Below are 24,449 nucleotides of genomic sequence, written 5' to 3'. Positions count from 1 at the left end.
AAGCAGCGTCTCCATCCTGAACCAGCCTCACACACGTGTTTACAGCAGGTTTTATGAAGGATGTCCGTTAGATTCACTGTATTTATTCAGCCTGTGGGACCTGATCCGCACCAGTAGGGCTCCGCAGACTCTTATTAGCTTTTATCAGCGTCTACATTCTGCAACAGGGACGTAATAATAACCTAAAGAATGACATGCTCTGATAAACTCTACTAAACGTCAGGCTACGACACAAGAATCATACTAGAAACATCAGTGCATGTTGTCCACCACAACAGATGTGAAGAGGCAGAGCTACCGACCCATTTCAGCCATTTACTCCTGAACATATGTGTGCTTCTGTGACACTGGTCCTAAAAACAGGACAAAGGGGCTAAAAATTCAACCCGGATGTAGACTGTTGTTATGAAGCAGGTTTAGAAGCACTTTGGGTTTATTTTAAAAATAAATATTTACTGAGATAAAAGAGAAACTATTTTTCAGATAAAACACATTTCTATGCTGGACCAATAGGCTGCTAAGGCTACGCTCAGACCTCAGGCAAATGTGACCCAAATCCAATTTTTTTATCCATATGTGACCCGTATTTGATCTGAAGACAGTTTGAACAGCACTAATCCATCCATCCATCCATCCATCCATCCATCCATCCATCCATCCATCCATCCATTTTCTTCCCCTTATCCGGGGCCAGGTCGCGGGGCTAACAGTCTAAGCAGGGATGCCCAGTCTTCCCTCTCCTCAGACTCCTCTTCCAGCTCTTCTGGGGGGACCCTGAGGTGTTCCCAGGCCAGCCCACAGACATAGTCTCTCCAGTGTGTCCTAGGTCTTCCCTGAGGTCTCCTCCTGGTGGGACATGCCCACAACACCTCCCCAGGGAGGAGTCCAGGAGGCATCCGAAACAGATGCCTGATCCACCTCAGCTGGCCCCTCTGGATGTGGAGGAGCACTGGCTGTACTCTGAGCTCCTCCCTGGTGACTGAGCCCCTCCCCCTATCCCTAAGGGTGCACCCAGCCACCCTACAGAGGAAGCTCATTTCGGCCGCTTGTATCCAGGATCGTGTCCTTTCGGTCATGACCCAAAGCTCATGACCATAGGTGAGAGTAGGAACGTAGACCGACCGGTAAATGGAGAGCTTCGCCTCTCGGCTCAGCTCCTTCTTCAGCACGACTGACCAATACAACGACTGTATCACTGCAGACGCTGCACCGATCCGTCTGTCAACCTCCCACTCCATCCTTCCCTCACTCGTGAACAAGACCACGAGATGGCTAAACTCCTCCACTTGGGGCAAGGCCTCCCCACCAACTCGGAGAGGGCAGACCACCTTTTCCTGGTCTCCTGGCTCCAGGGTGGGGCCCTGGCTGCGCCATACTGGGCGACGTCCCGGTCCTTGATTTTAAATTTTTCATAGGGGCTTTTGAACTGCCCTTAGTCTGGCCCGTCACCCAGGACCTGTTTGCCATGGGAGACCCTACCATGGGCATAAAGCCCCCAACAACATAGCTACTGGGATCATGTGGGCCCTCACCATGGTGAGGTGGCAGTTCAAGGGGGAGCAGCACAAATCTGATTTTTCAAATCCGACCCAGACCGCTTTCATATGTGGTCCTAAATCTGATACAGATGTGTTATTTTGCAGTGCAACTTTAGCCTGAACGGCCAGTTCGCACTTATCCGACATTTACGTCATTGAAATGTGACAAACATCATAATTCTGCATCCCAGGAGTGTTACTTTCGTAAACACAGTGTGTGTCTGTGCGGTCATGTATTCTGTCAGGACCTCTTTAGTGCATGTGGGTCACTTCAGGGTCACATACAGTTCAGACTCAAAACTGATAGAAGTCGCATTTAATGTGAAATATAAATGAACACACAAAAAAAATCAGATTTCACTAAAAATCTGAATTGTGCATTAACACCTGCTGTGTGACAGATGATTATTTCCAAATAGCTTTCAGCCCAAATCATTATCAAAGGTATGCAGTGTAGTTCCTGTTGAATATTTACCCTAAACCAACCTTTCTTCTTATTATTGGATGTTCTTATTATTGGAAGTGCAGATTATTATAAAATGTTGCATTAGTAAGTGTTCTGTATATGATGTCTGTATAATCTGCATCATTCTACTCTTACATTCTCAGCTGTAGACTCTATAACTCCACCTGTTTTGGTCTATAAACGTGTCTGAGATCAGCCCAGTGCAGCTACGACACTGCAAACCAACAGTGTAAATAAATAATGTGTTTCCAACATCTTCACAGTTCAACTGGACACGTTCCCAGTCTATTGTCTGAGCACTACAAAGACAAACACACCTCTGAGGTGGAAAACTGCCACGAACCCAGAGAAAAGAGTCCAAGAAAAGACCAGAACGATCTACAGTTAAAATCTGGAAGAAAAAAGGACCTGCTGTTTAGAGGAAAGAGTCCAGCTAGAGATCAGATCTGTCCACACGTTTAATTTGAATTCAAAATAAATATCAAATGTCTTATATTTTTAAATATATTTCATTTTTCACTCATTTGTGGTTTTTCTGCCTGTGGTTTTTTCTGCACTTGTTTGTTGTTGCTGTTAATGATGAAATTAATAAAAAAGTCTCATCTTATTTGACCTTATCTTATCTTAACTTACCTTATCCTATCTGACCTTATCTTGTCTTAACTTATCTTATCCTATTTGACCTTATCTTATTTTATCTTATCTTAATCTTATTTGACCTCATCTTATCTTATCTTACCTGATCTTATCTTATCTTATTTGACCTCATTGACCTTATTTTATCTTATTTGATCTCATCTTATCTTATCTTAATCTTATTTGACCTCATCTTATCTTATCTTACCTGATCTTATCTTATCTTATTTGACCTCATATTATCTTATCTTAATCTTATTTGACCTCATCTTATCTTATCTTATCTTATTTGACCTCATTTGACCTTATTTTATCTTATTTGACCTCATCTTATTTTATCTTAATCTTATTTGACCTCATCTTATTTTACCTTATCTTATCTTACGTAATTTCACTGTTGCTGTTGCTACATGTACCATCACTTTAACTGTTCCTGTTACTTTAACTGTTACTGTTGCTGAATACTGTGTAATTTTGTACATATTAAGAATTTATTTTATAAATTTTTGCATATTTTATGGTTGTTTTCATTTTATCCTTTTACCTTTAATGTATTTTATATTTTATCCTTTTATCTTTCTCATGCTAAAAATCCCAGACCTTGGGAAAAAATTTCTGTTCTTTAACGTACCATTGGTCCAATGACACTAAAGCTGAGTCAGATTTCACTGCATTTAATAATCATTTCCACCATTTATAAACGAAAAGAGCAGCAGTAGTTAGCATCAAATAAGGACAGAAACTCAGACTCAGATAAAACGTGTCTGAATATGATTTACATGAAAAAAGTGCTGATACACCTGATCTTTTCTTCTATTCCATTAAACCAGGACAGACATTAAATTTCCAGTATGTGTGAGATCATCCATTAGACACCAACGGCTTCATGTAAATGACATACGAGTTTAGGAAACCACTGAAACACACTTAAATTACAAGCAGGAGATAAAGCTGTTCAGTTCATACAGTAGGAGGTGAGTTATTACAGCACATTAGCAGGTGCTGATGCTGTACTAAGGCAGAGGTGGCAAACATCGGGCACGTGGGCCAAAACAGGACCACCAAAGGGTCCAAACTGGCCCACCAAAGGCTCCAAACCGGCCCACCAAAGGGTACAATAAGGCCCGCCAAAGGGTCCAATCCAATAAATAACAGAATGTAGCTTCTGTTTTTCACCCACAGTATCATTTATAGGGTTTGATGAACTGTTCTTCAGTATGTTACACTACAATAGGACAACCGTAAAAAGCAGCAAAACACCAACAAAACATTGGCAAAACACAGACAAAACATTGGCAAAACACCCACAAAACATTGGCAAAACACCCACAAAACATTGGCAAAACACCCACAAAACATTGGCAAAACACCCACAAAACATTGGCAAAACACTCACAAAACATCAATAAAACACTGACAAAATATTGGCAAAACACAGACAAAACATTGGCAAAACACAGACAAAACACCAACAAAACATTGGCAAAAAGGACAAAACATTGACAAAACATTGGTAAAACACCAACGAAACATTGGCAAACACAGACAAAACATTGACAAAACATCGGCAAAACACAGACAAAACATTGGCGAAACAAGGACAAAACATTGGCAAAACATCAGCAAAACATTGGCAAACCACCGACAAAGCACCGGCAAAACACTGACAAAACACCAACAAAACATTGGCAAAACACAGGACAACACATCGGCAAAACACCAACAAAACATCGACAAAACATCAACAAAACCATCAGCATAACACCCACAAAACACCAAAAAAACACCGACAAAAGATCAGCAAAACACCAGCAAAATATTGCCAACACACCAACAAAACACCAGCAAAACCCCAACAAACTATTGTCAAACCACCGGCAAAGAATCAAGAAAACATCAGCAAAACACCAACAACACATGACGCACCTCCTCTGCTGTCATTAACACAAAGGACTAAGGTCGGTTTCACTTAATTTTCTGTTGTAAACGTTTAAAAGACCCTCCTACTGCACCTGTAAACAGAGCCGTCATGTCCCAAATCCACCTGGGTCAGGTTAAAGACCACCTTATCCCCCTAAGGGTTAAAGACCACCTTATCGTGGGTCCGTCTTACCTGCGATGCGGATCACAGCCCTCTCAGCCGGGTCCAGGACCTCCCCCGACGCAGACTTGGACCGTTTGACCCTCTGGTGCTTGGACAGGTTCCAGGGCAGCGTGTCTCCGGGACAGGGGGCGCCGCTGGCCTCCCCGTAGCCTTCGTCCACCGGGGGGGCGCTCTTTACGTCTGTCTTTACGGGACGCCATGGCCTTCAGCTGGAGATTCAAGGACAGAGTCTGAGATAAATGTTTATAGAAATGTTTAGTACGTAGCAGATACAAACCGAGGCCTTTACAAAACACAACTTACAGGTTATTCTGTTATTATTTCACTAGTCTGGTCCACTTTAGATCATATTTTGTTTGTTAAAATGATTTTAACACCGTTGATTGTTAGTGTCTTCAGTGTCATTTTTGTATTTCATAAATTCATCCCATGAGTCAGATTTGACCCTTTGAGGGGCTGGTTTTGGCCCACGGGCCGTATGTTGGACACCTCTGCTCTATAGGCACACATCAGAAGGATTACTTTGCACCAACCAATCCACTTTCCATCAGTAAAAATATTCTGAAATTATTGGATCTGGTTAACCTCAACACTGATGTATTCATCTATAAGGTACATAATAACCCACTTCCACCTGCATACAGGAGCTGTTCTAAGTCAGAGAGTCCCAGTCCAACCTTAGGTGGACCAGTATGTTCAAGAAAACAAAGGCAAGGACCAACACAAAAGGCAAATGCATATCTGTAACTGGAGTAAAATTATGGAACAACCTCGATAAAGAATTAAAAACATGCACATCAGCCGCTACATTTAAAAGGATGCTTAAAACTAAGGTATTCAATAAATATAAAATATTAAGATAAACTAAGCCAAATACCAGTATAAGTCTAAAATTTTGCTTAGATTGTATTATTTGTTTTATTATATTATTGTTTAAAACTGGGCCATCTTGTTATCTTGTTTTGTTTCTGCAACTTTCCTTTTTGTTAATAAGTCTACACCTTTTCGTCCATGTTTGATATAGAAATCCAAACTGTATATATGTATGTATATGTCATGTTCTGTTAAATGGACAAATAAATGACTACTAAATTACTACTACTAGGCTCCATACACGTGTACGTAAGAGTAGATCTGTTTCTATAAAGTCGAAGTGTTTAGTTGAATTCCTCAGGATGTGAACGCTGCGTTCAACTGAAGGTTTTTCCGTTTGACCTCATTCCTCTAATGTTTAACTGTCACTGAAAAGAAAACCAAGATAAACCCCCAACGGCCTGATGATAGGACGTCATAAAACACAAAATGTGGAGACTATCACCCATAATGCACTGTGTGTAGAGGTGCATGCTGGGAGAGCCAATGCAAAACAGAACCTTATCCAGCGGACGACATGAAAAAATCTAAGACCAATGGGAGGGAAAAGTGGAGTGAAAGTAACGGAGATAAACTTTAACCCTTTAAAGTCCAGGCTGTTTTGAGGATCACTGCCTTCAGGTTGGATTTGGACTAAATGTGCAACGCTCTGACCTTTGTCTATAGGTTAAATATTTACCAGCCATGTGCAGTTTTACTTCTAAACATTGACGAGTCCAACACAAATCACCTGCGTCACTGTGAAATATCACATCTCCATATGGATGAAGTCATTTCAGCTTCAGCCTCATTACTCTGCAGATTCAGACCAGAGGTTTGGAAAGACTCAGCCAAGGTTTACCAAAGGATTTATCACCGTTTATTCGAATATTATCCTCTGTTTTGGGGGGTTTTCAGTGTAAATCAGGTATTTTCTTATATTTAATTCACTGATCAGGTAGCTGTCATAAAAGCTCAGAGTAAAGTTGCAGAGAAACAGAGAAAAAGAAACTGAGAAAAGTGAACAATGGAACACAGGGGCAGTATATACAAAGAAAACAGGATCCTGAATAGAACCCTGAGGCACCCCAAAGCCTTCAAATTCAAGTATTATTATATCAGAAACATAGAAAACTGAAGAAAACATGACTTTTTTTCAACAAATCTCTCATAAACTGAACATAAACCCAGTGTGTCCATCCACTGTCATTGATCCAACTCCATGGGTTTTACTGGTGAATAAACATTTAGCTTTTTTATTCATTTTATTAATGTTATTGCTTATTTTCTTCATGTTATTTATCATTTTGTAAATTTTCTTATTCACTTTAGTTAATTTTATTTATAATTGTACCTGTTTTTGTTAATTTTCTTGCCACTTTTTCTTCAATTTAGTTCAGTTTGTGGCTTATTTTGTTCATGTTACTTAGGTTTTGCTGATTTATTTAAAATTTTTGTTCATTTTATTCATTACGTTGGCGTTTTTTGTGCCTTTTGTTGCTTATTTTATTCTTTTTTTTACTTTATTGTAGGAAACATTTTGCTTATCTTTTCACATTTATTATTTTATTGGTTTCTTCTTAATTTTTTTTTCCTTTTTTCCACTATCATTGATCCAACTCCATAGGTTTTACTGGTGAATCAATGCTGCAAAAGATGACGGTGTTTCCATGTTGACATGCTCGTCATATCTGATGACCATGAAAAGATGATAAACTGTATTTTACATTTATTTTCGATACTGCAGTTACTTAGTTGGATAATACAGTAGCTGAGTGTAAATACAGTCGCGGGAAAAATTATTAGACCTTCAAAAATCATCAAAAACAATGATTATGCAATCCAGTCCTAATGCCTGTGTGTGTCATGTGACTAAAACAGACAGAAAAGAAAACATGGAATGAATAAAAGCACTGTTTTGTCAGTACAATGCCATAGATATTGATGGAAGAACTGAAGTGATTTTGTTTTTTATCAAGAAAACGTGTTAAATGGATAGATATCAGCTCTGAAATTAAACTACTATGTGCTATGTTTGTTGTTATCATTATATTTGTCCAAACAAATGGACCTTTAGTTGGACCAAGCATTAAAATGAACAAGAAACTGAAGAAAACAAAGGGTGGTCCAAGAATTTTTTCCGCGACTGTATGTGAAACTTAATACATATGGTAACAGTAACGACAAGAGTGAAAATACTTTTAATTATTAACCTGACCTCATTCATTAAATGAGTCATTGACTGAAATAAAACTGAAGCTGTTTCTTTTTGTCACTTCCTGTTTATATAAAAAAAAAACAAAAACAAAAAAACAACTGAATGTACAAACGTCTGGATATTAATACGAAAACAAACACCAGGTTGTAAGAAAACCTGAGTGAAGGAATATTTGTGTGTTTGTTATGACATAGACACACCCACTGTGAACAACAGGGACACACACCTACTGTGTTGTCATTGATCTGGGGTCAGAGGTCAGCTTTGTTACTGCACATGTACATTTTTGGATCCAGTTCAACATGTGACTCATGACATCATCATCTTCCAACAGTAAACGGTGACCGTGTCCAACGCACACAGTCATAGATAAACATTAAGATACGTTCATTTATTAGATGAAGTTTATTTAACAGGTCGTCTCTGTTGACAAGGAAGGATCTCATTACCTGTGACATTTGTTGAATTTATTGACTTTAGGCTTAGAAAGACAAACATTCACTGGTGTTTCTATGTTTATATCATATTACTGTGTTCATTATACTAAGATATTGGATAATACATGCAAATATAACTATAGTAAAGCCTCACTTTAATCATTTATCATGTTCAGGATGAGAATTTCTGCACATTTCTTCATACTTATGATGTAATATTATGGTCACAGTCCAACATGAAGCCCCCACAGACACACACTGTGCTCTGTTGTGGGATTAAGGTGAAAATGAGGCTTCAGTATGGAGTAAGAAAGGTGTCGAAATACTCATGTGAGGGAATGCACACGTTTACGCACTTTTAAAAGACATTTGAAACTGGTTCAGAGTCAAGCAAGAATATGACCACGAAATAAGAGGAGATCAAGCCGTGTGAAATAGATTTATATTTGTGTATAGACACTGTTTAGACTCAGTGGATCATTAAAGGAGTGATATTTTGCTTTTATAAAAGGAATTCTTCATTTTCAAACATTTCCCTGTGGTCTGTATAAACTGCTTCCCCGCTCTAATGCTTCTAATGTTTTATGTAAAGCACTGTGAATTGTCTTGGACATGAAATGTGCTATAGAAATAACCGTGCCTTGCATTTTTTTTTTTTAGATATTAATACTTTTATGTTTTAGAAAATAGACCAGTGGGAACAGTCTGGGAAACATGACTATTTTTCCATACATTTGTTTCCATTTTCCATACTTTTCCAGACCTGGAAATAGAGTTGCAACCGATTAATTGACTCATAGTGATCCAAAAAAAGTCATTCAACCACAATTCTCCTGAATCAAAGCTTTGTTTCCGTCATTTCTCTGCTGTTAAACATTGGTTCCACTGTTGTGTTTCACACGGACGCTTATTGCGACGCACAACGAAGTTTCAGTTCAGGAAAACTGCAATAGAATATTTCACTTCAATCAATTTGAGTTGATTAATCGAATCGTGAATTTTTGCATTTGCTTCAAGCGCTTAATCAATTAATCGGTTGCAGCTCTACTTGGAAATTTATCAACTCAAATTCCATACTTTTCCGTACTTGCGTTGAAACCCTGGAGAGAACACAATCGTAAAGTCGCGTGTTTTTAATTTTTCTTGTCATAACGTATTCATTTTTATTCTAATAAAAAAAACACACAATACATTTTATGTATGACTCAACTCATTCAAGAGTTTACACATATTTATTTTAAATATACTATTTTCTTAAGTTCAGACAAGGTATAGTTTTTAGATGTTACTGTCACGCTTTTTCCAACTTTTCCAGTCTGCGGAGGGCCTTGACATTGTCATATCCAAAACTTTCTTGTGTAAGGCTAATGACGTTCATTTTGTCTCCTGTTTATGTCTGTTTCTATAAAAACTACACCTTGTCTGAACAAAAGAAAATAGTATATTTACATAAACAGAAGACAAAATGAACATCATTAGCCTTACATATTTATTTTTTTTAACTACAGACTAATCTTATGCACATGAATATTTTGACACCAACCTAACCCCATATCTCCAACACTAACTGATCCTACATTCTGTAAAGTCAGAGTCCTTAAATGTCCCTGCTGGAGCTCCAGTCCAGGTCCAGGTCCAAGTCCAGACCCCAAATGTGATGAGGTCCCAGTTTGTGCTTTTGTTGACAGCCTCAGTCTGAGTGTGTGTTTAAATAAACTCAACACATGAAGGAAAACACACACCAACAACACACCAACAACACACCGGGTCCAGCTATGCCCCCCCACCCCCACCACCGGCCTGATGCACCTGCACCAAACGGATCCCAGACCAGCCCACAGTGGATGAATGAAGCCTGGGAAGGACACCCTGGACCCTGTGATCCCCTGTGGTCTTACCTTTTCAGTGGATCCGGATCGGTGCGTAAAACCCCGTCAGTCCGCCATGAACGCGCGTCCGTCCGCAGTTCTCACCGCGCGCACATGCAGCCTCCGACAGCCTGGCGGCGGTCCGCGTGTGTGCCGGTAATGTTGACGTAGCCACTCCTTTAACGGAGGCAGGGCCGGACAGAAATCCGCAGTCATCCCCGTCCCGGTCCCGATCAGTCACGCGCGTCCGGCCCGGATCGGACTGGCCGGAGTCCGGCACGGATCATGTCCTCTGGATCCGCCTCCGGTCCCGCCGGACGGACGCACCGACCGGACCGATCGACGGCAATTAAGTCCGGTTGTCCTCCAGCCGGGTCTGGTTCTGCGGTGGAAGACACGTCACGCACGGTTCGATTAGTTTTCCTGTTTGTCCCGAACTGAGGATGGAAACACCAAGAGAAGAAGAAAAAGAAGAAGAAGAAGAAGAAAAAAGAGGAGGAGGACTGGAATTTACACACCAGAGTCCGAATGTTAGTGTTTTTAAAGCGCTTTATTCCAATTATTTTGATCATTTGAAGAACACTATGAACTCTAAAGCAGGTCAAATAAAAAAGACTGTGTTAAGTATATAATCTGATTTAATTTATGTAATTTCTATTTTTATACCTCAAGCTTTTTTATTTTTTATTTTGATTTATTATTATTATTATTATTATTATTATTATTATTATTATTATTATTATTATTATTATTGTTATTATTATTATTAATTCATTTTTTACTTACATTTGTGTGTGTGTGTATATATATATATAATGTAAAAAATATTTTGTGAAATGTGACTTTTTTTTATCCTACTTTGATGTAATATTATTGTGCATATACACTGTTCAACTGTTCATTGTTCAATTAAAAAAGAGGAAGACTTTATTTATTATTTTATTTAAATACCAAAAGAGTTGAAATACAAACAGTAAACAAGAAAAACACTCAGAGAGTGCAGACCTCCGCTAAGACAGACCCCCCATCACCACCCAAACTTAATCATTTCTTCCTTCTGTCAGTATCAACATTTCCTGAAAATTTCATGAAAATCTGTCCATAACTTTTGGAGTTATCTTGCTAACAAACAAACAAACACACACGCATACAAACACACAAAGCAAAGTGATTACAATACCACCTGGTGGAGGCAACAATTTTAAAATAAGAACATGGTATAATAGATGGACCAGTGGTTATGTACATGAAATAAAATAAACTCTATCAGTGGGTCTCAGACTTTTTACAGTGGTGGAGTACCCCCTGAAATATAGATTTTTAGTCAATTACCCCCGAAATTCACAGTCCACCCCTTGTTTTCTTCAGTTTCTTCTTCATTTTAATGCCTGGTTCAACTACAAGTCCATTTGTTTTGACAAGTATAATGAAAACAACAAAAATAGCTCATAGTAGTTTAATTTCAGAGCTGATATCTATCCATTTAACATGTTTTCTTGATAAAAACCAAAATCACTTCAGTTCTTCCATCAGTATCTGTGGCATTGTACTGACAAAAACAGTGCTTTTATTCATTCCATGTTTTCTTTTCTGTCTGTTTTAGTCACATGACACACACAGGAGTTAGGACTGGATTACAGAACCATTGTATCTGTTGACTTGTGATGTTCTAATCCTGTATATACACAGTATATATTCCTGTGCTGTTTTGTGTTGTGCGCTTGTCGCCAGTTCTCAGTTGGACAGACGCTCTAAACATCAGCTCAGTCCATCTAATAAAAGTCCATCCATCAGATCCATTAGTGTAAAGCACTTCCACCTCCACCCACAGACTGAAGCATTTATGTCTGAATCTGCAAAAGGACTCACATTTACATTCACACATTATGGTCTTCAAATACACATCCACCCATCCACCCATCCATCCATCCATCCTAAACTGACTTATTGTCATATTATCAGATTATTTTAACATTAATCATCCTCCAGATTTAATTAACTTTACAGATTTTGGAGTAGGGCATCAGTGACTCCAGATTTATTCAGATCGACTTATTTGCCAAAAAAGTCGAAGTCGAGTCGACTTGTCATATGATGATGTCATCACATTGACAGTGGAGGAACAACACAGACACACAGCTGTTCAACAATGAGCAACTTGTACAAACGTTTACTGGAACATGAACAATGTTCAGTAAAGAACAGAATAAAAAACTAAGACACAAGCCTCAACAGTCCTTCTCAGACATTTAACCAAAACTAAACATAGGTTAACACCTGGAATTTTCTTTTAAATTTAACTGTACAACATGTCCATCCATCCATCCATCCATCCATCCATCCATCCATCCATCCATGGTTCCTGTTAACCTCTGATGGTCGGAGGAAACTCCATTATCTTGTCAGTGTCAAAAATTCCTGTCTGTGTTCACAGTCAGATGTTGCAGACGCCGCAGATGCTGCTCACTGACCCGTAAAAGGCCATGAGTCGAATAAACCTGGACAGAGGCAGAAGCTTCAGCCGCATCTACACAAACAGAGTTCATTTATGTTCATTTTATTCACCGCCTTTTAGCAAACTCTATGGGTTTTACTGGTGAATCAGTGTTTACATTTTTTATTTGTTTTGTTTATTTTATTGCTTATTAACCTTTCCTAGGTGATTTATCTGCATTTATTGTAAAATTATGAATGAATGATTTATTTATTTTTAAAATAGGACAGTTTGTGTTAATGAACATTTACATGTAAATATGAGAGATTATACCCATATGACTGATTTCCATCTCGAGTCCAACTGGTAGGTAAAAAAAAAAAAGAACGCTTACAAATATAATACCATAACTGAAGTAAGACAAAAAACAGAGACCAAAGCAGCCACAGAGCAATAATTGATTAAAGTTTGCTCATGAATTATATCATAAATATCCTATTGTTGCTATTACACATGATTGTCTTCTGAATTTTTCCTCTTTTTTTGTGAAAACCAGGTATTTTCCTACATTTAATTCACTGATCATGTAGATGTTCATTAAAGTTCAGATTCAAATTTAGGGTTATTATATCAGAAACAGAAAAAAATGAAGAAAAAGCGACTTTTTCAGCAAAAATATCATTAACTGAACTTAAAAACAAATATGTCCATCCACTGTCATTGATCCAACTCCATTGGTTTTACTGGTGAATCAATGTTTAGATTATTATTTTTTTTTATTGATTTTGTTCATTTTTTTTTGCTTATTTTCTCAGTGTTGATTATTATTATTATTATTATTATTATTATTATTATTATTATTATACATAAAATAGGAGCGACTGTGCTAAAGCTCTGTATAGAATCATCTACATCCTGCATCACAACCTCAACATAATCAGTTTCTTCCACATCCGGAAAATGAGATGAAAACCTCAGGAATCGCATCCATGACACGAGTAACTATAAAACAACATGAATGAAACATGAATCTGATCAATAGCTGGATATTTACAGAGGAAGGAATTGATTTATAGTGTATATACTGTATGTTGGAACAGGATTATTCAGTTTAGTGTAAATAAATCCTGCATGTGACTGTTCAATCTTTTTTTAAGACAGATACAGACAGACATAAAAAAAAAAAAAAAAACTACAAAATTGTAAATAATGTGGGGAAAAAATAAGCCAAAAAATGGCCAAAATAAAGTAAAAAAAAAAAAAAGCAACAAAATAAACTAAAACAGCCAACATAATGACTAAAATGAACTAAAATTAATAATAAATCTACAAATAATAAGTAATGTTAACAAAACACTCATGAATTGAATTACATTTTTTAGATGTATAAGGTTTAGAGTCAGTTAATGCTAGATTTGACTGAAAAAAAACATTTTTTCTTAAGTTTTTTCTGTTTTGATATAATAACCTTTGAATTTACTCTGAATATTATAGAATAGAATAGAATAGAATAGAATAGAATAGAATACAACAGAGTACAGTACAACAGGATAGAATAGAATAGAATAGAATAGAATAGAATAGAATAGAATAGAATAGAACAGAGCAGAATAGAATAGAATAGAATACAGTACAATAGAATAGAATAGAATAGAATAGAATGGAGTAGAGTAGAACAGAACAGAGCAGAATAGAATAGAATAGAATAGAATAGAATAGAATGCCCTTTGTTGCCATTCTACTGAATGTACAATGAGATTGAAGAGCTTCTCCTTTTTCAGTACAAACAGGTAATTACAGATAAAATATAAGGAATTTTATAGACATTCTGCACCTTTAAAATATAAGTATTTGAACTACATGTAGATTAAATCTGGTATGAACTAAAACTCTCCACGGTCCCTGATAAATCACCCATTTCATCCCACTAACCCTGCATGTGTTAAAGCAGACCCAGAACAACAGTGCCCTCTGGTGGTCGTGTCAAACACAGCCTCAGTGTGGATCAGAACCGGGCTGCAGTTCAAGGCGGGTCAGGGAGGATTTGACCGACTCCTGGTGAGAACAGTGGAATTAAACCCAGTGGAAGAAAAGGCTGTTTTCTGCCCAAACCCTCAGACAGAACATCCACCACATCAGTCCAGATCAGCGTGTTCCTCCAACATTCTGCAGGCTTCGACTTCCTCACCCAACGGAAATACCACCTTAGCCACCATCAGCCTTTTTCTGCTTAAAGCATTAGAACACTCAGAGTTTTTATGTGTTTTTTTGTGATGGAAGGCGCATATTTGCAGACAGCCATCACACCAATAAAGCCATAAAGTAATGACGGAAATCTGGAACGCAACGACAAACCTTATATTCAGTCTATATGATTTACATAAACAATAAATGGAAAGAGTGAACGGCTGTCCGCAATGAGTCACAGGGAGAGCACAATGCATCATGGGAGAGATTGTCCAGGCGGTAACATGTGAGTGTGTATCAGGAATATTAACCCATAAAGGCCCAGAGCGACTTTTGTGGAATTATCTCGATCATATTAAACTAAATTAACTCATATTAAAGTTGAAGGTTATTTAATCAAAAAGAAAGAAAATGGAAGAAAAAGTGACTTTCTTAGTCAAATATTTGAATGAATGAATGAATGAATGAATGAATTTATTTTGGTTTGTACATCAATCTATGGAAGCATATTGCATTCACACAAAAAAAATTAATTTGTCTGTTTTTTCGAATTAACGAAATAATTATCTCATAATTACATGAAAAAATAAGTTTTTAAAAAATTCGGCTCAGTTTTTCTGAATTAACGAAATACTGTTTTCTGAAAAAATTTAAATTCGGCTCTGTTTTTCGTAATTAACAAGATATTATCTCATAAAAACAAAGCCAAATTTAATTTTTTTCAGAAAAAGGTATAAATAAAGTATTTTCCTGTATTTTATTCACTGATCATGTAGGTGTTCATGAAAGCTCATATTAAAGTTGAGGGTTATTGAATCAAAAAGAAAGAAAACTGAAGAAAAAGGGACTTTATTAGTCAAATATATGAATGAATGAATGAATGAATCAATCAATCAATCAATCAATCAGTTTATTTTGGTTTGTACATCAATCTACGGAAGCGTATTGCATTCACACAAAAAATAAATTTGGCTCTGTTTTTCCGAATTAACAGGATAATTATCTCGTAATTACGAGAAAAAATAAGTTTTAAAAAAATTCGGCTCCGTTTTTCTGAATTAACGACATAATTATCTCATACAAACAGAGCCGAACTGAAATTTTTTCAGAAAACAGTATGTCATTAATTTGGAAAAACAGAGCCGAATTTTTTTTAAACTTATTTTTTCTCATAGTTACAAGATAATTATTTCGTTAATTCGGAACAACAAAGCCGAATTTATTTTTTTGTGTGAATGCAGTACGCTTCCGTATCAATCATTGCACTTAGTACAATAAACGTAATACACATAGAAACCAAAAAAGGAATAGGCTAGAAGCAAAATCTTATTTTTTTGCCTATCCTTTTCACCTCATACACCGCTGAACAGCTTCGAGCATTCAGACCATAAACAGAAAACAATCAACAACAAAAACCATATCGGCTCTGTTTTTCTGAATTAACAAGATAATTATCTCATAATTATGAGAAAAAAATAAGTTAAAAAAAAATGTGGCTCTGTTTTTCTGAATTAATGAGATACTGTTTTCTGAAAAAAAAATTAAATTCAGAGAGGGAGGGAGGGAAGGAAGGAAGGAAGGAAGGAAGGAAGGGAGGGAGGGAGGGGGGTTAATAGAGAAATGGAGATTGAGATAGAGATAGAAATAGAAATAGAGCGATAGAGACAGAAATAGAGATGAGATAGAAATAGAAATAGAAAAAGATAGAAATCAAAATAGAGATAGAAATAGAGATATAGAGATTTTGAGATAGAAATAGAAATCAAAATAGAGACAGAAATAGAAATAGAGATAGAGAGATAGCTGGATAGACTTCATTAATCCCCAAGGGGAAATCCAAAATACAGTCACTGCTCCACAAAAACAGTCATACCACATCAACAATAAATAAATAAATAAATAAATAAATGCAGAGTATGAATAGCTAAGAATAAGTTAGATTAAAAAGAAAATCAATCAGTGTTCAATAATCAGTGTTAGATCAGTAGATAGTTTGGGTCTTTATGGGTTAAAGTGGATAATGTCACTATTATTAAACACCAAACACTCTGGGACACATGCAGGAACATGGAGAATCTGCACACACGGACACACAAAACCACAGATACACACTGCCTCACCATAAACCACAGTCACACACACACACACACACACACACACACACACACACACACACACACACACACACACACATACCTCCACTCAGACGGCTCATGCCAGTGCACCTCACTCCCTCAGCCACAGAACAGATGGGTACCAGCTGTTTGGACCGAGCCCCGGGTACACAGCTACTGTATCGCACAAACACACAAACACACACTCCAGCAACACTTTAACCCTTTATAGGGCACTCATAGAAATACTCTGAAATTCAAAATGTCAACTTAAGTGTGTTATTGGACATAAGACTTTATACTTTTATGAAATTATCTAAAGTTTTTATTGTTCTATACAAAATCAAGGTTAACCCATAACGACTAAAACCATCTACTGATCTAAACTGTTTAATCCCTGTGGATCCACTAATCCTATCAATACATGGAAATAATTGGTGTAAAATACAGTTCTTCATCTTTTCATGGTCATCAGATATGACCCATTTGGACGTTCAGAGACTCTGTAGTTACCGTGGAAACACCATCATCTTCTACAACATTGATTGACCAGTAAAACCCATGAAGTTGGATCAATGACAGTGGAGAAAATGAACAAAAATGATCAAAAAAAGTCTACAAAATAATAAATAAGGTGAAAAAAATGAGATAAAAATGTCCTAAAATAGAATAGAAAGAAATAGAAAGTAAAAAAGAATAAAATAAGCAACAAAATGAACAAAAACTGCCAAAGTAATGAATAAAAGGAATAAAAACAAATAATAAATCAACAAAATAATAAGGAATATAACAAAATAAGCCAAAAACTGAACTAAACTGAGAAAAAAAGAAGCAAGAAAATGTTAAAAAAAAAAACAAGATCATTAAGAAAAGCCCGCAAAAATGAAGGAAAATTAATTAATTAGCCAACAAAATGAACCAGACCAGCCAAAGTAATCAATAAAATGAACAAGAAAATGAAAAATTAATCAGCAACAAGAACAAAATAAGGCACAAACTGAAGAAAATTGAAGAAATATGTTGAAATAATTGGTGTAAAATACAGTTCTTCATCTTTTTATGGTCATCAGATATGACCCATTTGGACGTTCAGAGGCTCAGTAGTTACAGTGGAAACACCATCATCTTCTACAACATTGATTCAGCAGTAAAACCCATGGAGTTGGATCAATGACAGTGGAAAAAATGGACAAAAATGAATTAAATAAAGTACAAAATTGTAAACAATGTGGGAAAATTTACTCAACTAAAGTTAAAAAGAATCAAATACGCTACAAAATGGACAAAAACAGCCGAAAACGGTATACAAAATGAACAGAAATTAAAAATAAATCAACAAAATAATAAGTAACATGAAGAAAAGAAGCCACAAACTGAACAAAATTAAAGGAAAAAAAAAAAAAAAGCAGGCACAAAAATGTAAAAAATTTACTCAAATGTGGAAAAAAAAGTGAATAAGAAAACCTACAAAAACAATTTACAAACTAGAAAAGCACTCGGAGTGCGCAGACCTCCGCCAAGGCAGATGAGCAGATGTTTCTTCAGTGAAAACTGAAGAAACAGTGACTTATTCTACAAAAATACCAACAACTGAAGGTCAAAACAAGTGTGTCCTTCCACTGTCATTTATCAAACTCTATGGGTTTTACTGTGAATCATTTTGTGTTTGTCTTTTATCCCATATCAGTGCTACTTATGTGTCAGTTCGCAAAAAAAATCTCTCTATTTAACCTTTCTTAAGTGATTTATCACAAAATTTTCATAATATTCTCTCCATTTTCCATTTTTAAGTGAAAATCAGGTATTTTCCTGTTTATTTTTCTGATCATGTGCTTTAATCATCATGCTGAGATTATATTTGACAGTTATTTCAAAAACAGAGAAAAGTTGAGAAAAAGTTACTTTTTCAGTGAAATCTGTCATTAACTCAGTGTTTTTCAACCTTGGGGTCGGGAACTCACGTGGGGTCGCCTGAAATTTCTGGTAATTGATTTAAAAAAAAAAAAAAGAAAAACTTACTAATTAAAAAGTATATTGTCAGTTGAGAGAAACAATCACAACACATAAAAGACATGACAAACGGTGGTTGTGAAACTGCAGCACTGTGGTTCTGTTTATCTGTCAAATGTTCATTGTGGTTGGTTTCAGATGCTGCAGCTCTTTCATAATTCATAGTTTGAGTTCTTGTTTGTTCAGTATTAATTGTCAGCCTTGGAAATCCAAGCTGGACTGACTGTACATATCCTGACCAAGGAAAATAAAATTTTCACTTTGTGCAGTAATCTACACCTGCTTTACTGCCTCCATCCACAATAATATACATTATATACAGAGTGGGGAAGCAAAATTTACAATATTTTGAGGCAGGGATTGAAAGACAGTGTATGACCAATTAGTTTATTGAAAGTCATGAGAATTTATTTGCCACAAGAAAATTTACATAATAGAAAATGTTTTTATTCTATGTGTCCTCCTTCTTTCTCAATAACTGCCTTCACACGCTTCCTGAAACTTGCGCAAGTGTTCCTCAAATATTCGGGTGACAACTTCTCCCATTCTTCTTTAATAGTATCTTCCAGACTTTCTCGTAATAGTTTTGCTCATAGTCATTCTCTTCTTTCCATTATAAACAGTCTTTATGGACACTCCAACTATTTTTGAAATCTCCTTTGGTGTGACAAGTGCATTCAGCAAATCACACACTCTTTGACGTTTGCTTTCCTGATTACTCATATGGGCAAAAGTTTCTGAAAAGGTATGGATAATAGTGTTAGGTATGATTATGACATCAATATATGTTTGGTTTCAAAACAAGTGATGTAGTGCCTGCTGAGAAAAAACAACTAAATGTTCATTGTAAATTTTGCTTCCCCACCCTGTAGACTAAACGTCCTCTAAAATTAATCTTCATTTGCAACATAGTATAGCAAACTACAACATGATCAAAAACAAATTAATTTTAGCCAAACAAAAAGTCTCAGTTTTGAATGTTTGGGGTCGCCAGAAATTTGTGATGTTAAAATGGGATCACGGTTCAAAAAAGGTTGGGAACCACTGTGCTAAACCGAACAGAGAATTTCTGCGAACTATCGTCTGTCCTGGTCATGTTTACAGAACCAAACCCAGGCTTTATATGGGACCAAACCGTGCATCAGCTCCTCTTCAAACTGTGAAATGGTTTCATGTTCTCAGAGTTTGTTTTCTCAACAGTTGCGGCCTCCGTTTCCTAAATAGATGTCAAGTTCAGCGGATGCACGATCATCCCAGATTGTGTCTCTGTGTGTTTGCGTTTCCTCCCCGAACCCAAACGTTCGTGATCTGACCTCAACAATTCGCTTTCCTCCTGTGAGTCAGCTGAGGTGGTGACTGGTTCAGCTCATTACAACATAACGAACCCAAACCAAAACTCTGCTGCTAATGCCTGGGATGCATGCCCCCCCCCCCCCCCGTCTGAGCACCATTAGTTACAGGCGGTGGTCGGTCCCTCTTATTACATCCACTTTGAACACAGTCTGTCCCATTAACCCTTTAAGGACTAACATTAGAACAGGCCCAGGTTTATTTAGGCTGTTCTTGGAGTAAAAGGGTCAGAACATGTTGTTGTTGTTTTTTTTAACTATGCTTATCTGCACTGGAAAAAATCTAAATCTGACCAAGTGTATTTCTCTCATTTCTAGTCCAAATATCTCATCACACTTGAAATCAGACAGAATCACCTGAAGAGGAACTTTTCAGTGAGATAAAAGAACTGATTTATAGACAATAGATCTGGAAAATCTGATTTTAAGAAATCTTACCAAGATAATTTTCAGTTGTTCCATTGGCAGATTTTTGTTTTTCTTTGCTTGAACGAAGCAAAAAAAGATCTTGAATTAAACAAACAAAAAAAAAAATCTGAATGAAGTAAAAAAAAATCTTGAATTAAACAAAAAAAAAAAAAAAAAACTTGAATTAACCAAACAAAGCCTTGAATTAAACAAAAAAAATCTTGAATTAAGCAAAAAATATCTTGAATTAAGAAAAAAAAACTTGAATTGAGAAAAAAACCTTCAACTAAACCAAAAAAATCTTGAATTAAGCAAAAAACAAATCTTGAATTAAGAAAATGAACTTCAATTAAGCAAAAAAAATCTTGAATTAAGAGAAAAAAAATCTTGAATTAAACAAAAAAAAATCTTGAATTAAGCAAAAAAAAATCTTGAATTATGAAAAAAAACTTGAATTAAGAGAAAAAAATCTTGAATTAAACAAACAACTCTTGAATTAAGAAAAAAAAAATCTTTTGCTTAATTAAAGTTTTTTTTTTCATTTAAGCAAAAAAAAAAATCATACACATTTATTTTATTTCTTTATACAAATTAATTTTTCATTAGTTTTTTTTTTTTTTTTTTAGGGGATTTTTTTTCATGCAAGTGTATTTTTTATTTAAGGGCTATATTCACTTTTCAGATACTTCTTTTTAAATAACTCACAATCTCCTTTTTTTTTTTTCTTATAGTGGATAATTGTTTTTGGGCTACTGCACCTGTGGGCCATTGCACATTAGCTACAAAATCTGTAAAGTTATTTAAAGGGCTCATATTTGTCTAAACCCTCTTTTCTTAGTCTGTGGTTCATTTCTTTGTGTATTTGGACACTAATAGTTCATACAGTTTGAATTTGAACCCTCCAGCTGCTGCAAAACTATCTTTACATTCATTTAGGCAAAAATCCAGTGGATTTCTACAACCTGTTTGAATTCCTGCTTAATTAGTTACGTCTATAACTAGTTCCGTCAACATTTCTCCAGTATTTCTCCATAATTGTTTGTCAGCAGCAGTGTTGTAGTCCAGACTGAAAATATGTCCAAACTTGGAGCCCATTACCTCATATGTTCAGTTGTTGGTTGAATGGGACAGAGCAGCACAGCTGACAACCTGGAGGGGGCGGGGCCTGAAGTGTGCATTTAAAGGGCCAGCGCTCCAAACCACCTTTCTGGTGTCATTACTCAGAAATAGGGTTGAAGATGGACCTGTGGAGTTGAATGAATGAAGAATTCAGACCCAAGCAGAGCATTTACAGTTTATGGAGACCACAGGGAAATGAAGGAAAAGGAAGAATTCCATTTAACCCTTAGGGGTCTGAGCCTATTTTGGATGTTTTTCAGTACTTTTGATTTGCCTTTATATATTATATATAGAAATGTTTACTATACCCATGTTCGGTATCTTTTTTTTCAGCACAACTTCATCTATCTCATCTGTCTACTATTTTTTTTCCACTTTTTTACTATATCAACACAAAAGGCCAAAAAACACAGCAAAAATATAAAATCCGATTTGAAAAATCTATATAATTTATTGCATAAATAACACACAGATGATTAACAAACCTTTTCAAAGACTTTAAAAGTGAATATTGGTTCCAAATATTATGTTTATAAAATCAAAATTGTAATAAATTAAAAGTATACTCAAATATTTGACATAAAAGTGTATCTTTACATAGACGTTTTCTCTGCCCACTTCCACCCCTCCCCCTCAGCCAATGCAGTCCTCTACCCTAATGTGTTCTAGACCAATCGAAAGAACCCGATCTCAGATAAAAGATGCTGTTTTAATTTTGTCAATAGCACAAACAGTTCTAGAGGTAATTTCAAAGACGGTTAATGTTAATGTGTGGACCAAGGTTATTATCGTTAACAAAAACTAACAAAATGACAAAAACTAGAATTGAAAAAACATTTTCGTTAACTGAAATAAATAAAAACTGTAATTAAAAGAAAACAATAACTAACTGAAACTGTATTGTGTGTTTACAAAACTAACTTATACATATAACAATTATGGATCAAATTCCCTTCATTTTCGTCTTTGTCAACGTTGGATTGATACGAAAGTGATTTATTTTGCTCTAGCAATTTTAGCTAGCGGCACCATACCACACTTCACGGTCCGTCACTTGTGGTTTCCAGTCGTCTTCTGGTCCCCACTCTACCTGGAAACATGGAGACTAAAGTTGGGAGAAAGCAGCAGAGTCCTGTCTGGGATTTATTTGAATACGACGGAGAAGAAGAAGAGAAAAGATACGACAAAACTAAAACTAAACTAAAACTAAGCATTTAGAAAAAAATGACAACTAATAAAAACTAGCAAACCTGATCTAAAAACTAACTAAAGCTAACTGAATTAGAGAAAAAAAGTCAAATCTAAATAAAACTAAACTATAATGAAAAATCCAAAACTATTAGAACCTTGGATTGTGGACTTGTACAATAATAATAATAATAATTTCATCAAAATTTATCCATAATGTTTTAAGTTGTCCTGCTAACAGACGAACATACCCCGATGAAAACGTAACCTGGGAGCTAATAAGTGCAATTTCAACAATTTTATGTCTCAGTTTATGAATAAAATTCCCTTAGTTTTCGTCTTTGTCAATGTCAGATTGATATGAAAGCGATTTATTTCGCTCTAGCAATTTTAGCTAGCAGCACCGTACGACACTTGACGATCCGTCACTTGTTGTCACTTGTGGTTTCCAGTCGTCTTCTGGTCCCCACTCTACCTGGAAACATGGAGACTAAAGTTGGGAGAAAGCAGCAGAGTCCTGTCTGGGATTTATTTGAATACGACGGAAAAGAAGAGAAAAGAGATGACAAAACTAAAACTAAACTAAAACTAAAATAAAAAACCAAGCATTTAGAAAAAAAATGAATAAAAATTAACTAATAAAAACTAGCAAACCTGCTCTAAAAATGAATTAAAACTAATTGAATTTGAGAAAAAAAGTCTAAACTAAAAACTAAACTATAATTAAAAATCCAAAACTCTTATAACCTCGATCAGTATTGGAGGCTGCTGTGACAGTTGCCACTACAAAGGTGACATTAAACATCCCAGGGCCCAGTATCGGTACTGAACCAGCCACTGAAAACTGTACAGGGAAAACAATGACAGCATGGAAAGGGTACTGTGAGCCTGGTTGACCACGGCGGTCCTGTGATTTCCAGCTCTGGGGGCTGATGTGGTGGGACCAGCGTGGCTTACGGGGGCAGAGCGGAGCAGCCGTCATCTGCTCGGGATCTTTTTTCTGTGCGGAAGCCAACAGGATGTCTTTAATGAACCACAGTGTGTTTGAACTGTCGCATCTCAGCAGAGGAACGGTCCAGGCCTCAGCGCCGTGCATGCACGACATGAAAAAGGAAGACGCGCCGAAATGAGAAACACGCGCACAAACTCCACCAGTATCAACTCCACAGGAAACGACGTCTCAAAAGACAAAAGACCACAAATCAAACGTTGGCCATGACGGAGGGGAACGTCTCTGGGTTCTACAGGCTGGTTCTGCCCAGTTTATGTTGTCACTGGGTCCATGTTTCAGCAAAGAATACGCTCAAAATACGTCCATCTGTGAGGAGTTTAACCCTCAAAACGAAAAACATCCACAGTCGACCGAAACCATCTGCTGATCTGAGCTGTTTAATACCTGTTGATCCTCTAATCCTATCAATACATGGAAATAAATGAGGTAAAATGCAACAAATATAGGGTGACACTGAACTAGACTGTAGAATTTCTGAATAATTAGGGATTTAATTTGTTAGAAGGCCG

At 36.3% G+C, this 24,449-nt stretch overlaps 1 long non-coding RNA gene across 1 annotated transcript; it reads right to left on the bottom strand.

Moving 5' to 3' along the window:
* Positions 1 to 660: 660 nt before the first annotated feature.
* Positions 661 to 9,354, bottom strand: LOC115436169 (uncharacterized). The gene is made up of 4 exons (XR_003937781.1): positions 9,300 to 9,354; positions 8,922 to 9,014; positions 3,847 to 3,850; positions 661 to 673 (listed from the first exon to the last, which is right to left on the bottom strand). It is a non-coding gene; the product is annotated as an uncharacterized LOC115436169 (long non-coding RNA).
* Positions 9,355 to 24,449: the final 15,095 nt, after the last annotated feature.

Source organism: Sphaeramia orbicularis, chromosome 16 (genome assembly GCF_902148855.1).
Source record: "Sphaeramia orbicularis chromosome 16, fSphaOr1.1, whole genome shotgun sequence".
NCBI lineage: Eukaryota > Metazoa > Chordata > Actinopteri > Kurtiformes > Apogonidae > Sphaeramia > Sphaeramia orbicularis.
Note: the sequence above shows the minus strand (reverse complement) of the source record. Positions and strands in the feature narration are given on the sequence as shown.